The 15000-nt window shown below is 39.0% G+C and overlaps 1 protein-coding gene across 1 annotated transcript in view; it reads left to right on the plus strand.

Moving 5' to 3' along the window:
• Positions 1-15000, plus strand: part of LOC135107570 (uncharacterized) — a 203155-nt gene that overhangs the window by 20522 nt on the left and 167633 nt on the right. The window contains exon 2 of the mRNA XM_064017577.1: positions 3521-3618. The gene's annotated coding sequence lies outside the window, so the exon portion shown is untranslated. The remainder of the gene's footprint in view (positions 1-3520; positions 3619-15000) is intronic.

The following is a 15000-nucleotide window of genomic DNA, read 5'->3' on the forward strand; positions in this document are numbered from 1 at the left end:
GGGGAGAAAGAGGACGAGGAGGAGGAGTAGGAGGAGGAGCAAGCACAAGGTGACCTCTCCGCGGGCCGGCCACCGGAAGTGCCACATTATGGAATCACTCGCCTGGAGGTTCCCCGAAGAAGCGTGTCCTGGGTGGGGTCGATAGTACCAGAGAGAGAGAGAGAGAGAGAGAGAGAGAGAGAGAGAGAGAGAGAGAGAAGAGAGAGAGAGAGGGAAGAATTGTTGTAGCATTGTTAATTTTATTTTTGTTTTTAAGTTTTCTTTGTCTCCCATTTTTATTTTTTCTCCATCTTCTACTACTCCCTCATTCCCACTCCTCTTCCACCACCACCACCACCTCCTCCTCCTCCTCCTCCTCCTCCTCCTCCTCCTCCTCCTCCTCCTCCTCCTCCTCCTCCTCCTCCTCCTCCTCCTCCTCCTCCTCCTCGTTAGGTGATTCATATATCTGCGTACACATACATACGCTGGAGGGATGGATAGATGGGGAGAAGCCTTCTTCTGTATTATCCTGTCTTTCTCTAATATCGTAGAAAAATCATCCATTATTGTTATTATTATTATTATTATTATTATTATTATTACCATCATTATCTTTATTATTATTATCATGATCATAGTTTATTATCACTAACAACATTTTTTATTTATATTCCCACTATTATGTTGATTATTCGTATTATTTTTAGTACCTTTAGACGTAGTACTACCACCATCACCATCGTCAACAACAACAACAATAACAACAGCAACAACAGCAACAGCAGCAGCACCAGCACCAGCAGTAACAATAACAACAACAACAGTAACAACAACAACAACAACAACAATAACAACATCAACAACAAACATTAACAACAACAACAACAACAGTAGGAGCAACAGTAGCTGGATACAATTCCCTCTATCACGAACTCAGATAATAGAAAACAAACAAAACAAAGAAAAAAAAACAATAATGATATTAGGAAGCGGGAGCAGAAACATCACACACACACACACACACACACACACACACACACACACACACACACACACACACACACACACACACACACACACACATGTCAGACTTTCTCTTGAACGTGCTTGGCGCCTTGTGTGTGTGTGTGTGTGTGTGTGTGTGTGTGTGTGTGTGTGTGTGTGTGGAGGGAGGAAGGCGGGCGGCTGAGGGGCGAGTGCTGGAGGTTTTGCTTTTCCTAGTATAGCTGGCACCAGACTCCCTTTCCAACTATCTGACTCGGCTACAGAGAGAGCTTACTGGGGCAGGAAGGGGAAGGAGAGAGCCAAAGAGAGACGAAGGAACGAGAGGGCGGAGGATGGAAGGGGGAAGGGAGAGAGGGAGGGGAGGTGCAGAGAAGGTGAGGGAGAAGGGAGGTCTGGGCCGTGGAGGTCGAAGTGGCTAGTGTTGGCGAAGGAGGAGGCATTTCTCGAAACAGTGACTGGGGTTCCGGTGAGTGTGTGACTGTGCCTGTGTGTGTGTGTGTGTGTGTGTGTGTGTGTGTGTGTGTGTGTGTGTGTGTGTGTGTGTGTGTGTGTGTGTGTGTGTGTTTTGTTGTATGCTCGTTTCCCACATTTTCTTTAATTCAGAAGTTCACTGCAATTGAAAGTTTTTTCTTTGTTTGAGGAAAGCTTTTCAAGAGTATAAAAAATTGGGAAAAAGGAGCCCGCTATTGAAATACAAATATACATATCACAGTTATTCATGTATGTGTGTGTGTGTGTGTGTGTGTGTGTGTGTGTGTGTGTATATATATATATATATATATATATATATATATATATATATATATATATATATATATATATATATATATATATATATATATATATATATATATATATATATATATATATATATATATATATATATTAGAAGTAGGCCGTTGAGTATACATGTATTGTTTTGTTTTGTAATTTCCGCACAAGGGTGCGTTTGTCAGGGTGTAGGCTTTGTAGAAGTAAACCGAAATCCGTTCTATTCTCGAGACGTCTCTCGGTCCTGTGTGGACAGTCTTCAAGAGAATGAAGAGACTGGCGAGGAGACGCTGCCATGATTGCACACACACAGTGCGTATATACATACAAACACACATACATGGAGATTCTTGATACATTCATGGATATATCATAAGAACATAAGAACATAAGAAATAAGGGAAGCTGCAAGAAGCGACCAGGCTTACACGTGGCAGTCCCTGTATGAAACACTCCTACCTATTTCCATCTGTTATCCCCATCCATAAACTTGTCTAATCTTCTCTTAAAGCTCTCTAGTGTCCTGGCACTAACTACATGATTACTGAGTCCGTTCCACTCATCTACCACTCTATTTGAGAACCAATTTTTTCCTATCTCCTTCCTAAACCTAAATTTTTCAAGCTTGAACCCGTTATTTCTTGTTCTACCTTGGTTGCTGATCCTAAGAATTTTGCTTACATCTCCCTTGTTATAATATCGCATGCATTCCAAACAATAAAAGGTTAACTCTCTCTCTCTCTCTCTCTCTCTCTCTCTCTCTCTCTCTCTCTCTCTCTCTCTCTCTCTCTCTCTCTCTCTCTCTCTCTCTCTCTCTCTCTCTCTCTCTCTCTCTCTCTCCTCAGATTTCCTTAAGCTTGAAGCCGTTACATCTAGACCTCTCTAGATTACTATCCCTCTGCTAATAATGATAGTAATATAAAGAGTTATGGCATCGCAACTAAAACAAGATCATATGGCGCCAGTACCAGTGGTTATAAGGCGCTGGTGATGAGAGGGAGGGTGGCGGCAGGTGGAGGCGAGTCTGGATGGCTGGATGGCGTCCAGTACCCTGCCGGCGCCGCGAAGACGGGACGTAGAGCACTAATGTGATCCTTCTACGAGGAATCACTTTTCTGAAGGGGACAATCGGAAGGGTAGGAAATATAGGGCAAAAAAATTGATAGATTGTTGGAAAATACGTTCTTATTCACTACATTTTGTGATAGTTTTTTGTCCTTGATTTGTCACCGTTTACCAAATATAGATCGTGACGAAGAAGTAAACAGTTATGCTAGAAAGTGAAGGAGAAGGGAGAGTTACTATAATTAGAGTGAAAGGCGAAGGATATGAAGCAATAATGATTACGAAATAATAAAGAATTGAGAAAGTATAAATGAGTAAATGTCAGGAATAAAAAATGCATTACCTTTTACCAGATTCAGGAGTAGTGTGACCGTTTGTTTTTATTTTTCGCTCAACAGTTTTCTCTCTTCCTTGGCTTCAAAACCAAACCTGAATTATTAACATCTCTCCTGCCAAACAATCTCTCATAGTCCTTTACAGTCTTTTTAGACTTCGTTTTGTATTTCAGTCTCTTAAATAGTTTTGTAACCTTAAAGAGACCGAATCAATCTGCTATTCTCTCTTTTTCCTGTATCCATGCAATCCATTTTTTTGTACACTGAATGTCAACTAAGGGCTGCCACAACAATATAAGAGTAAAAGAAGAAATAATCCCTTTTGCTCTACCATCTGTGACTTTTCCTTTTTATTTTCCCCACAGAAGGCAGAGAACAAGGAGGCAGACAGAGACAATGATGATAACAACAACTTCAAAAAACTGCAGCACGTGATGGCTCATCCTTTAATCTTCTGTTTGAGGTAATTTTTGTCTTTTTTTGTGAGTGTGTCATTTTAACTTTGCATAGCATGGAGAGTGCAGGGAGTGAAGGAGAGGAGGAGAGGAGAGAGGGTCGATAGAGGAGAAAGAGGAGCACCAAGAAGAGGAGGGGAGGGAGGGAAAGGCACCAGTCGCAGCAAGAATAAGGCCAACAAATAACTGCAATATCATCACCGGAGGGATTATTATACAATTTTGCATCGGTAAATTAATAAAAAGAAAATATTCATACACGAGGAGAGAAGACAGAGTTAAAAAAATGGAACTGATAGAAGATAAAATTGAACAAACTAAACACAGAAGAGAAAAACCTTTCGTACACTGAAGATGGCAGGAGGAGAAGGAAAAACAAGTACAAAGGGAAAAGGATACGAAAGGAGAATGAGTAACTTGTTGGAAATGAGAAGCATGAAAGAAGACGAGGAGGAAGAGGAAAAAAAGAAGAAAAAAAGTATGATGATGATGATGATGATGATATGAAAAAACGGAGCAAGAACAAGAAGTAAAAAAAACAAGCAACAGAAGAAAGAAGAACCCAGTAAGCAGAAAGTAAAGCAAATGATGGAAAGAACCAGGAAATCAGAGACGAGGAAAATATCGAGAAAATCAGGGGAAAACAATACTGGGAATACGAGCATGGAGAGGCAGAACGGGAAAGGAAATACGATGAAGAAGTTTAGGGCAATATGAGGTTCTAGGTACAGAGGATCCTGGGCGGCCTTCACACATCCTGCTCCCTCTTCCCCCTCCTGCTACAGATCTTGCCGCCCCTCAACAAGCTACCGAGAACACCGCCCCTTCCTTGGACGCCGCGGTCTTGGGGGACGACACGCTTGCCAGAAACACATCCGCTTTCCTCTCCCTGCTTAGAAAACGTAGAAGGCTTTGAAGAATATTGCAGGAAAAAATTAAAAGAGCGGCCTAAACATTTTAAAACGTAAAAGACTCTGAAGAATATTGAAGGGAAAATGAGAAGAGCGACTTTACCTCGCTAGAACATAGAAGGCTTTGAAGAATGCTGAAGGGAAAATGAGAAGAGCAGCTTAAACATTAAAGCGTAGAATATTTTGAATAATACTGAAGGGGAGATAGAAGACTCTAAAACGTAGAAGACTTTGAAGAAAATTGAAGGGGAAAATGAGAAAAAAACGTCTTAAATACTCCCCCCCACCAAAAAAAAAAAAAATGTAGAAACCTCTGAAAAATATTGAAGAGGGAAATAAGAAGAGTGGCTTAAGCACTGAAGCGTAGAAGGCTTTGGAGAATATTGAAGAGAAGATGAAAGTCTCTAAAACGTAGAAGGCTTTGAAGAATAGTGAATGGGGATGAGAAAAGCGGCTTTAACTCTTAAATCACATAGCAAATAGCATAAGAATACATCTGATGAGATTGGAAAAAGGCCAGTTAACCTAGAAATGGCGGATATACTCGTCTATTAAAAGCATTATGGAAAAAAAAATGTATGGACATAAAGAGAGAATAAGAGGTTATTTTTGTCTTTTTCCGTGTTGTATCAATAGGAGGTTGTTGTACAAAAGTCTGTATAAAACTTCTTTCCGATCACAGGAAAATATGTCTCGGGGGTAGAGGGTAAAAACTTATGATTTGTTATCTGTAGATTTATACAACCTCTTTTTGAAACTACCTAGCCCGCGTGTTACGTGCAGAGGAGGCTGGTGAGGGGCTAATGATAAAAAAAAAAAATGCTTAACTGATGCCTCTAAAGAAAATAAAATATTAATCATAGCTCTTTTTTTTCTTTTTATATAAATTTTGTGGCTAATGATGGCTTCTTTCTCTCCCGCTTGGCAGTGGTGCTCAGGAAGTGTGATGATATACCACTTAAAACGTTATGAGAGTGAGTTCCGAGAAAAGTACTTATAGTTTAATGGTTATCTTTTGTCCTCCAGATAAAAAAAAAAAAACACTAGAATATCCAGGAAGTTGCAAGAGGCCAGCAGACTTGCTCGTGGCAGTCCCTGTGTAAAATATACAGGCCTGTATCCTGCTACCATCATTATCCATATATTGATCTAATCTTCTTTTAAAAGTTCCCTTCCAACTCGGCTATAATAACTTGATTACAAAGCCTGTTCCAGTCATCTACCTCTATTTGTGAAGTAGTTTTTTCCTATCTGTAATCTTTGTCATCATTTATTTCTGTTATATATATATATATATATATATATATATATATATATATATATATATATATATATATATATATATATATATATATATATATATATATATATATATATATATATATATATATACTTTTGTTAATTTATTGTTTATCTTTAATATTACGTATTGTAATAACATATTGTGTTATTTTTTTTAAATATAAAATTTTTATTTAGTCTCGTTTTTCGTATTGAATTTTACTAAACAAATTTTAATCTTGACAAGTAAATAATATGGCAGCCTACAAGGAGGAAGGATGGTGGAAATGAACATGGTAATTATAGAGGTAGAGATAAGCCTCCTGATTACTGCTGGAAAGGTTATGAACAAAAAGAAAGAAAGAAAAAAAAAAAAAATAAATAAAATAAAAAAAAAAAAAAAATATATATATATATATATATATATATATATATATATATATATATATATATATATATATATATATATATATATATATATATATATATATGTATATATATATATATATATATATATATATATATATATATATATATATATATATATATATATATATATATATATATATATATATATATATATATGTATATATATATATATATATATATATATATACTCGTATATATATATATATATATATATATATATATATATATATATATATATATATATATATATATATATATATATATATATATATATATATATATATATATATATATATATACGAAAGGGATGTAGAATATCACAGGGAGTAGGTTTAGTGAAGAGCACGGAGGGTCTAGAAAGGATACGTGATATGTGGATCAGATTCTTTCATTCTGGACGACAGCTGAACAAATGCTTACAAGAGGGAAGAAAATTTATGGTGCATTTATGAACCCCAGAATAGCGTATGAAAGAGTTGACTGGGCGTAAGTGTGGGATGTATTAAGGGCCCGTGGTGTGTTAGGCTGCTTATTGAAGGACTGATAACTCTTGATAAGCATGCATGTATCGTGGTAAAGGCAGAAATGACTGATTTTTTATATTCATTTTATTTTATTTTATTTTTTTTCATTACAAGGGCCATGCTCGTAATATCCTCGTAGCTGTTTAATCTGCATATGGATGGTGCAATATGAGAGATGGAAGGAAAGGTTAGGGATGCTGGAGTGAATATGTCTCTTAACTCTGACTGCTGACAAGTAATGGGAGCAGGACACACTTGTTACTCGGTGATTTTACTGAGCGAAGGAAAACTGTAGTCGCTGAAAGGTCTCAATTACTTTACCACTCTTATTGCTGTCATTTGAAAGTCATATTTTAGAATAGCACCAAACAGTTTTGTTACACTTTAAAAGAAGTCATAGTAGTCAAAGAGCTAGTGGGTGTTGAATAGAATCTTGTTTGCAAATAGGTAATGATTGATAGATAGATAGATAGATAGATAGATAGATAGAAATGCTAATTTAGCCTGGTTGTTGTGAGCGTATTCAGAAAATTTAGAACATAAGAATATAAGAAATTAAGGAAACCTGCAAGAAGCCAATAGGTGTGTCTATACGTTGCAGTCTTTGTATGAAGCACGGCTGCTCATATCCACTTGTCATCCATATCCATAAATTTATCTAACCTTTTAAAATTTTCAGTTGATTCGGCACTACAAACCTGATTAATGATTATTTTTCATTAATTTTTTGGTGTATTTTGGAATAATTTTCTTCCTGTTTCTTTTAAATTTAATTTGCTTTATCTAATCTGATGTCTACTTTTGTATTAATTAATTTTTCATGTTTGGCGACATTTGACGGACATATCAACAGGAATTGCAAGAATTTCAGAGAATTTCTAAGGATCAATTAGTTTATCATCTTTATTATCTGAATAGGAATCAGAGAACCGGGTTATCTGCAAAGAACTAACAAGTCTTTTGACCGCTTGATAGTAGAGATAGTCTTCCAGGTAACTGTCCCATCCTCATTAATAACGCTCAATAAACCTCTTCTGTGCTGAACTATGACGAGTGGTTTTAGCAAGAAATCATATATATCAGTTCTTGGTAAATCAGTCTTAATGAAGCGGGTATTTTGTACCACGTGTCAGACTTTCCCACCCTCTCTGATGCTCGTTGTGTGCCGGCTCCTCATAACTTTCTGAGGTTGAAGCTTCACCTTCTTATGTTTTAGTGCCGGACCTTAAACATAACACGATTTCTGAACAATGACGCCAAAGGTCGGTATCAATCCCGAACTGTAACTCAGAGTGTTTAGTCTCTCACATCAATCTGTCGAAATGTTAGTTCTCTTGCTGCGGTCACCGTGTCACGGTCATTACTGTTTTAAATATGTTGCCCATTTGCTTCCCCTAGTGACCTAACTACGTTTATTTTCCAGTTCACTAATAGGAAAGGTGTCACTATCCTAGTGTTAACAGACTTTTTTTTATAGTGGCGTTTAGCAAGTCTGCCTTTTTAATTTGTGTTATAATCACTGACTGTATCAGCCGCCATTTGTTCAAACAACAACAACAACACATCTGACACAACAATTAATGGATACTTCTATGGTGACGTGTCTTTCCTGAAACTTTTTCGAACCTTTGCCAGTAATTTATTTCATGCCACGTCCTGCACCATGACAATCCACAAGCATCTGTGGCAAGGCGAAAACTCGCAGCGCTCAGGAAAATTGTTTATTGTAAAGATCAAAATTTTATGTCAACTTATAGGTAGGAGGAACAACAACTGAACGTTTTTTTTTCTTTTTCTTTCTCTTGTAACATTTTGTCAATCTTCTTTGCACGTAAAAATTAAGACTGAATTTATTTATTTTTTTTTTTTGGGGGGGGGGTGTCGTAGCAGATCACTGACACTCGTAGCTCTTTGCTTGGGTGCGTTTATTTTTTTTATCCCTTTCAAGTAATATCGTCTGGATCACGATACATTAAAAAACTGTTACGGTGGACACGGGTGTCTATCTTGGACGAATATGCTTCATTCTGTTTAACACCTAGATGACAAACACACTATCTGACAGCTTCATGATCAAAGATTTATTGCACTTAGCTGATTCCTGAGAACGCTAATTCCCAAGACTGATAATATAACTAGGTATAAAAAAATCCTTAATATACAGGACAGGTGTGTGTCTAGGAATATCACTGTCTGCAACTGACGCACGGCACATCTTTAAGTACATGACTCGAAACACGAAGATTTGCAAGGACTTTGTGTCAAGTGTCGGTAATAGGTGCAGAGAACACTACCTGGGAAGTCCTCACTCCTGACAAGTTTCGCTTCCAAGCTTTTCAGCTTCATTTCTCAGTCCGGTTTTTACTTCAAATCCTATTGTCATAAAAATAAACAGGAAACAGACTTAGTAATAGGTTTGCCAGTGTCGAGTCAATACGGAACTTAAAAAAAAAAAAATAAAAATAAATAAATAAAAATAAAATAAATAGATTAATTTATACTAAATAAGGGTGACAGATCGGTGTTGATATGTATGCTTTGCATAGGAAGTCCACATTTGGCTTAGATGGCTTCTTGCAGTTTTCCTTATGTTCTTACGTTGCTATGATCTTATTACGTACTGAGTGTATGTTACGTCTGAGCTCCGTCCCCGTCTTCCTCTTCCTGGTGCAACGGAGTTATGCTACTAGTGCCTCAGATGTCGTGCAGTGATTCCCCTGCTACTGGTTCTTACCTGGTAAGGAACTCCTGTACTGATGACATTGTGGATCATCCAGGACACGCTGCTGCTAGTCAAGTGGCATTTTTTTTAATGCGGGAAGGAAGCGAACGCGAATCACAAGAATAAAAAAAAGCGCCAAATTCCCGCTTCCAGGAGAAGTTAGAAAGCAATAAGTTTCCCAAGATAACAAGTGACAATGGAGTTTTACGCAGATATAGTTTTTATCACATGAATATTTCTTAACGGTTTTACTGCTATGCTCATCTTTTCTTAACAGTGAGAGGACTGTAAAGAAAAAAAAAACGAGGTCACAAAAAGAGGAAAGGCCGAGAGATTAATGTCTTTTTCCAATGTACATAACTATTTTAGCAAACCTAGTACAAAAGTAAATGCCAAAAAAAATGATAATTATGGGGGGAAAATGTTGTCTATCAATTTAAGGGTTAAGTCAGTATTTGAAAGGAAAACCACCTCAGTGACGCTCACAGGGAACTGCACCATGTTAATTTCTGTGGAACGATTTCAGCGAAGGAAAATCAAGTGCGTATTCATGATGGAAAGTAAATACGTCATTCTGAGGTTCACACAGGTAGCATGTTTGTACCTGCTTTATGAATAACAATCCAGTAGACACGATGAAAAAAAAAAAAAAAAAGATTAATTTTCTTCTTACGTTTTAAAATGAAAGTTGAAATTAAAAAGAGTTAGATATAGGTAGTATGGATGACACACACACACACACACACACACACACACACACACACACACACACACACACACACACACACACACACACACACACACACACACACACACACACACACACACACACACACACACACACACACACACACACACACTGCACAGGTAATGCCTATTTTTTAACTTTATTATCTCCACACATAGTAAATTTCCAGTAACGAATTAAGTGTTATCTAATCTAGAAGCGATGTAATAAAATCTTGATTTTTCCACTTTTCCACTTAGACACACACACACACACACACACACACACACACACACACACACACACACACACACACACACACACACACACACACACACACACACACACACACACACACACACACACACACACACACACACACGCAAGTCGATAGTGTGCTGTTGTTATCTATATCCGGAAGTGCTAAAAACACTAGACTTTGCGTGAGTCTTGTTAAGATAGATATACAACTTATAATAATTAGAGAGAGAGAGAGAGAGAGAGAGAGAGAGAGAGAGAGAGAGAGAGAGAGAGAGAGAGAGAGAGAGAGAGAGAGAGAGAGATTATCGTTGCCAAACATCATTAGATCCTATGATTCAACTGCAGACTAAGAGCCTCCCACAATCTTCACTTATATCTGTTGGATGTGCGTCTATTCCAGGCCACCTCCGCAAAGTTTTGTGTCTCATCTGTACATCTAGTGTGTTTCATAATCCCCGTAATTTACAGATTAAACAAAACGTGTATCAGCTTTCAGTATTTCGTCAATTCCTGCGTCTGACCATTGGTAGTCGTCTTGGTGATATGTTGATTTGTCGGTTAGTTAGGCACGCTACATGAAGATATGAGAAATACTGGCGGAGACGACTCAGAACGCCTAACTCATAGAAGCTGTTTTAGCTTTAGGTGAAATGTGAAGTTTCCAGCTTAGACCGAGTATGTTCATTGTAGAAAAGGGGGAATTCAAGTGTATAGATCCTTACTGTGTAGAAAAACAGTAGCATTTTGATAACATTTTGACCGCATCTTAGCTCCAGTAAGCCCGCGTTCATGATCCGCTACTGTCCGTAAGTGAAAGAGGAAATTTATCGGGATCAACATTGTTTATTAAGTGTAACCAGTGTTATCGTAGAAAGTAGCAAGGGTGGAGTTATGGTGCAGGGCTCAGGTCGCTGCCCAAATGTTAAGAGATGAAGATATACACCAAGGGAAGATAAGTTGATGCAGAGATATTTATAAAGACCCTACGTGCTTGTCCTTTTATTTCCAGAGGGATGGTGATGCAGTATGTGTGTGTGTGTGTGTGTGTGTGTGTGTGTGTGTGTGTGTGTGTGTGTGTGTGTGTTAACTGATGTCTCACCCATGTCCACCAGTGTTCATGAGGACCTTCAAGCACTCGCACGCATGCAAGCACACACACACACACACACACACACACACACACACACACACACACACACACACACACACACACACACACACACACACACACACACACACACACACACACACACACACACACACACAGACAAAAAAAAAAGACACGATATCATTATCTATTTTTCAAAACCTGTAACTTGGGGGACTGCCTGGGCTTGTCTGTCTTCAGGAGGGATACCATATGCCCTCCTCCTCCTCCTCCTCCTCCTGGCCACATGGCGCCACACTGACCTCTGACGTAACCCGGAAATAGCTTGCAGTGGCCCACATGATAAAAGTCTTCGCCAGATATTTCCTTCATGAAAACTCCAAACCTTCAACCGCTCCCGAGACAGCGGTGACGGCGGCGGCGGCGGTGGTGGCGGTGGCGGCGGTGGCGGGGCGCTGAAGGCATGGGTGGTGTGGCGGTGATGTGCGGATCGAGGTAGAGAGGGTACTACGCGAAGCATATGGGAACAGATGAAAGGGGAGGAACAGGTGAAAAGAAAGCACATTAATGACGTAACGCATATTTAGTTATTACAGTTAGGGTGCAGAAAATGACACGAATATTAAGAGGTGGTTTATGTATGTTTAAGTGTGTTTTAAGTTTATTTTTGTATGCTAATGTCTTTACTCTCTCTCTCTCTCTCTCTCTCTCTCTCTCTCTCTCTCTCTCTCTCTCTCTCTCTCTCTCTCTCTCTCGTTCGTGTCTTTCAGAAGCTCCCCGTACTCCCTGCTCCCTTCCTTCTCCCCTCTATCCCTTCCTCCTCTCTCCCTTCCCCTTCCCTTCTTACTTCCCTCCTTCATGACAATTACTGCTATTATTAGGTCGTCGTGACACTCCCCTCCTCAACCCCTGCCCCTCCTCTTCTTCCTCATCATCATCATCTTTTCCCTTTCGCTTTCCACCTCCTTGTATATCTGCAACTTTCCTCTTCATACAAACCTCCCATTCTCTCTCTTTTGTCCTCTCTCTCTCTCTCTCTCTCTCTCTCTCTCTCTCTCTCTCTCTCTCTCTCTCTCTCTCTCTCTCTCTCTCTCTCTCTCTCTCTCTCTCTCTCTCTCTCTCTCCATGTGTTGATTTTTTTTTTTGCTTTCTCATTTCAATATTCTTCTTCTTCTTCTTCTTCTTTTTCTTCTTCTTCTTCTTCTTCTTCTGCTTCTGCTTCTACTGCTTTTCTTCTTCTTCTTCTTCTTTTTCTTCTGCTTTTTCTTCTTCTTCTTCTTCTTCTTCTTCTTCAGTATTTTTTGTCCTATCCTCCTCCTCCTCCTCCTCCTCCTCCTCCTCCTCCTCCTCCTCCTCCTCCTCCTCCTCCTCCTCCTCCTCCTCCTCCTCCTCCTCCTCCTCCTCCTCCTCCTCCTCCTCCTCCTCCTCCTCCTCCTCCTCCTCCTCCTCCATTCATCTTTTCCTCCCTGGCATTAGCCCCTGCAATATTTTCCACCCATTGTATTTTTCTGCTCAGTATTGCCATTCAGACTGCCTGCCTCACCCTCCCTCTTGTCTGTCCCTCCTGCCTCCGTCCCGCACACACTTTTATGCCCTTCCCTTCCCCTCCCCTTCTTCCATACTCCTCACCTTCTCTTTCCTTCACTCTCTACCCCTTACCTTCTCTTCTTTCACCTTCTCTTTCCCTCCTTTCCCTTCCCTTCCCTTTATTTCCCTTTACTTTCTTTAATTTACTGTATTTTTTCCCTTCTGTTTAATTATCTTCGCTTCCCTTTTCCTTTATTTTCCTTTCTTTCATTTCGCCTTAATTTCCTTCCTCTCTCTTTGTCTCCTTCCCTTCCCTTCTATTCCCTTTCTTTTTCTTCGCTTTTATTTCTTTCTCTTCATATTTCTTACCTTCTTTTTCTTTCTTCGTCTGGTTTTGCATTATTTTTTCTCTTTGCTTTTCTTTTTTCTCTTCTTTCCCTTCCCTTTTCTTCTTTTACTATCGTTTCTTTCCTTTTAGTTATAATTTTCTTCCCTCTCCTTCTCTTCTCTTATCTTCTCTTTTATTTTTTTATTTCTTCCTTTCACTTCCCTTGCTTTACCTTAACTTTACATTTTTTCCCTTCCATATAGTTTATCTCCACTTTTCCTTCTTATATATTTTTTTTTCCATTCATCCTCCATGCACGTTTCCTCTCACGTATTTTATTCATTATTCCTTCTTCTCCCCTTCTTTTTATTCTATTTTCACCTCTCTATCTCTTTTCCTTTTCTGTGCACTCTTCGTATGTCCTTCCTGTTAGTGATTTTCCTGATCTTTCACTATCTTTCAAACCTCAGTCTTGGTCTCTGTACCCTCTTTCCCCGTCCCGTTTTCTATTTTTGCATGTTTTGCTATCCTTTCTCTCATGTATCTGTTTGTTCTTCATTCCTCCCATCCCTCTCTTCTTTCCTTCTACCCTCACTCATGTTTTTTGTCGTCGTAATTGTTCTTGTAGTAGTAGTAGTAGTAGTAGTAGTAGTAGTAGTAGTAGTAGTAGTAGTAGTAGAAGTAACCGTCGTTTCCTCCTCCTCCTTCTCCTTCGAGGCCTTATATTCTCAAGTTTAAGGTTAATAGAAGAAAACTCAGTATCAAACACGGAATAAAGAAACGTGTGGTTCGTGGTTGGCGTGAGTCGTGACCACAACACTTGACTTCCAGCTTCAGCACTCCGTGACCCACTACTCGGCTAGACGCTTGACGACAGACTGACTGACCGACAACGCACGTGTCTCACTCCTTTAAAAAATATATGAATAAATAAATAAATAAATAGTAAATAAATAAATAAATAAAATGTATAAAAAAATTACATTATTTTTTCTGTTTTGCTGGTGGTTGCTGTAATGGTGGTGGTGGTGGTGGTGGTGGTGGTGGTGGTGCTTTTGTTGTGCTCCGTATCGAAGAGTGAATTCATGATCTTGAAATTGTATAATGAAAAGATATGTTCGTTAAGTTGCCCAGTTAGGAATTTTTCAGTAATGTAACTTTTCATCATCTCTTGTGTTTGTCTCAATGGCTGGCTGTTAAGTGTCTGTAGGGCTGAAGAAGGCGCGTGTTTCACCCCCGTCGTCTTGTCAAGGCGTCATGTTTTCCCGTTGTTTTGTGGTTATCGGGATGGATATTATGTTACTTGTCTTTATCTGTTTATTCTTTGTACGAAAAAGAAAAGGAAAGTCAGGAGAGGAGGAGGAGGAGGAGGAGGAGGAGGAGGAGGAGGAGGAGGAGGAGGAGGAGGAGGAGGAGGAGGAGGAGGAGGAACAGGCGGAAATACATCGATTCAATGTAAATTCCAAACCCTCTGGCGTCTTCCTTTGCCTCGACCCCTTCCTCTTTTTTTTTTTTCTCTTCTTACCCCTCTCCCTCCCTTTCTTTTCCTCCTTCATAATCCCTCTCCCTGAT

This window comes from Scylla paramamosain, chromosome 15 (assembly GCF_035594125.1).
Source record: "Scylla paramamosain isolate STU-SP2022 chromosome 15, ASM3559412v1, whole genome shotgun sequence".
NCBI lineage: Eukaryota > Metazoa > Arthropoda > Malacostraca > Decapoda > Portunidae > Scylla > Scylla paramamosain.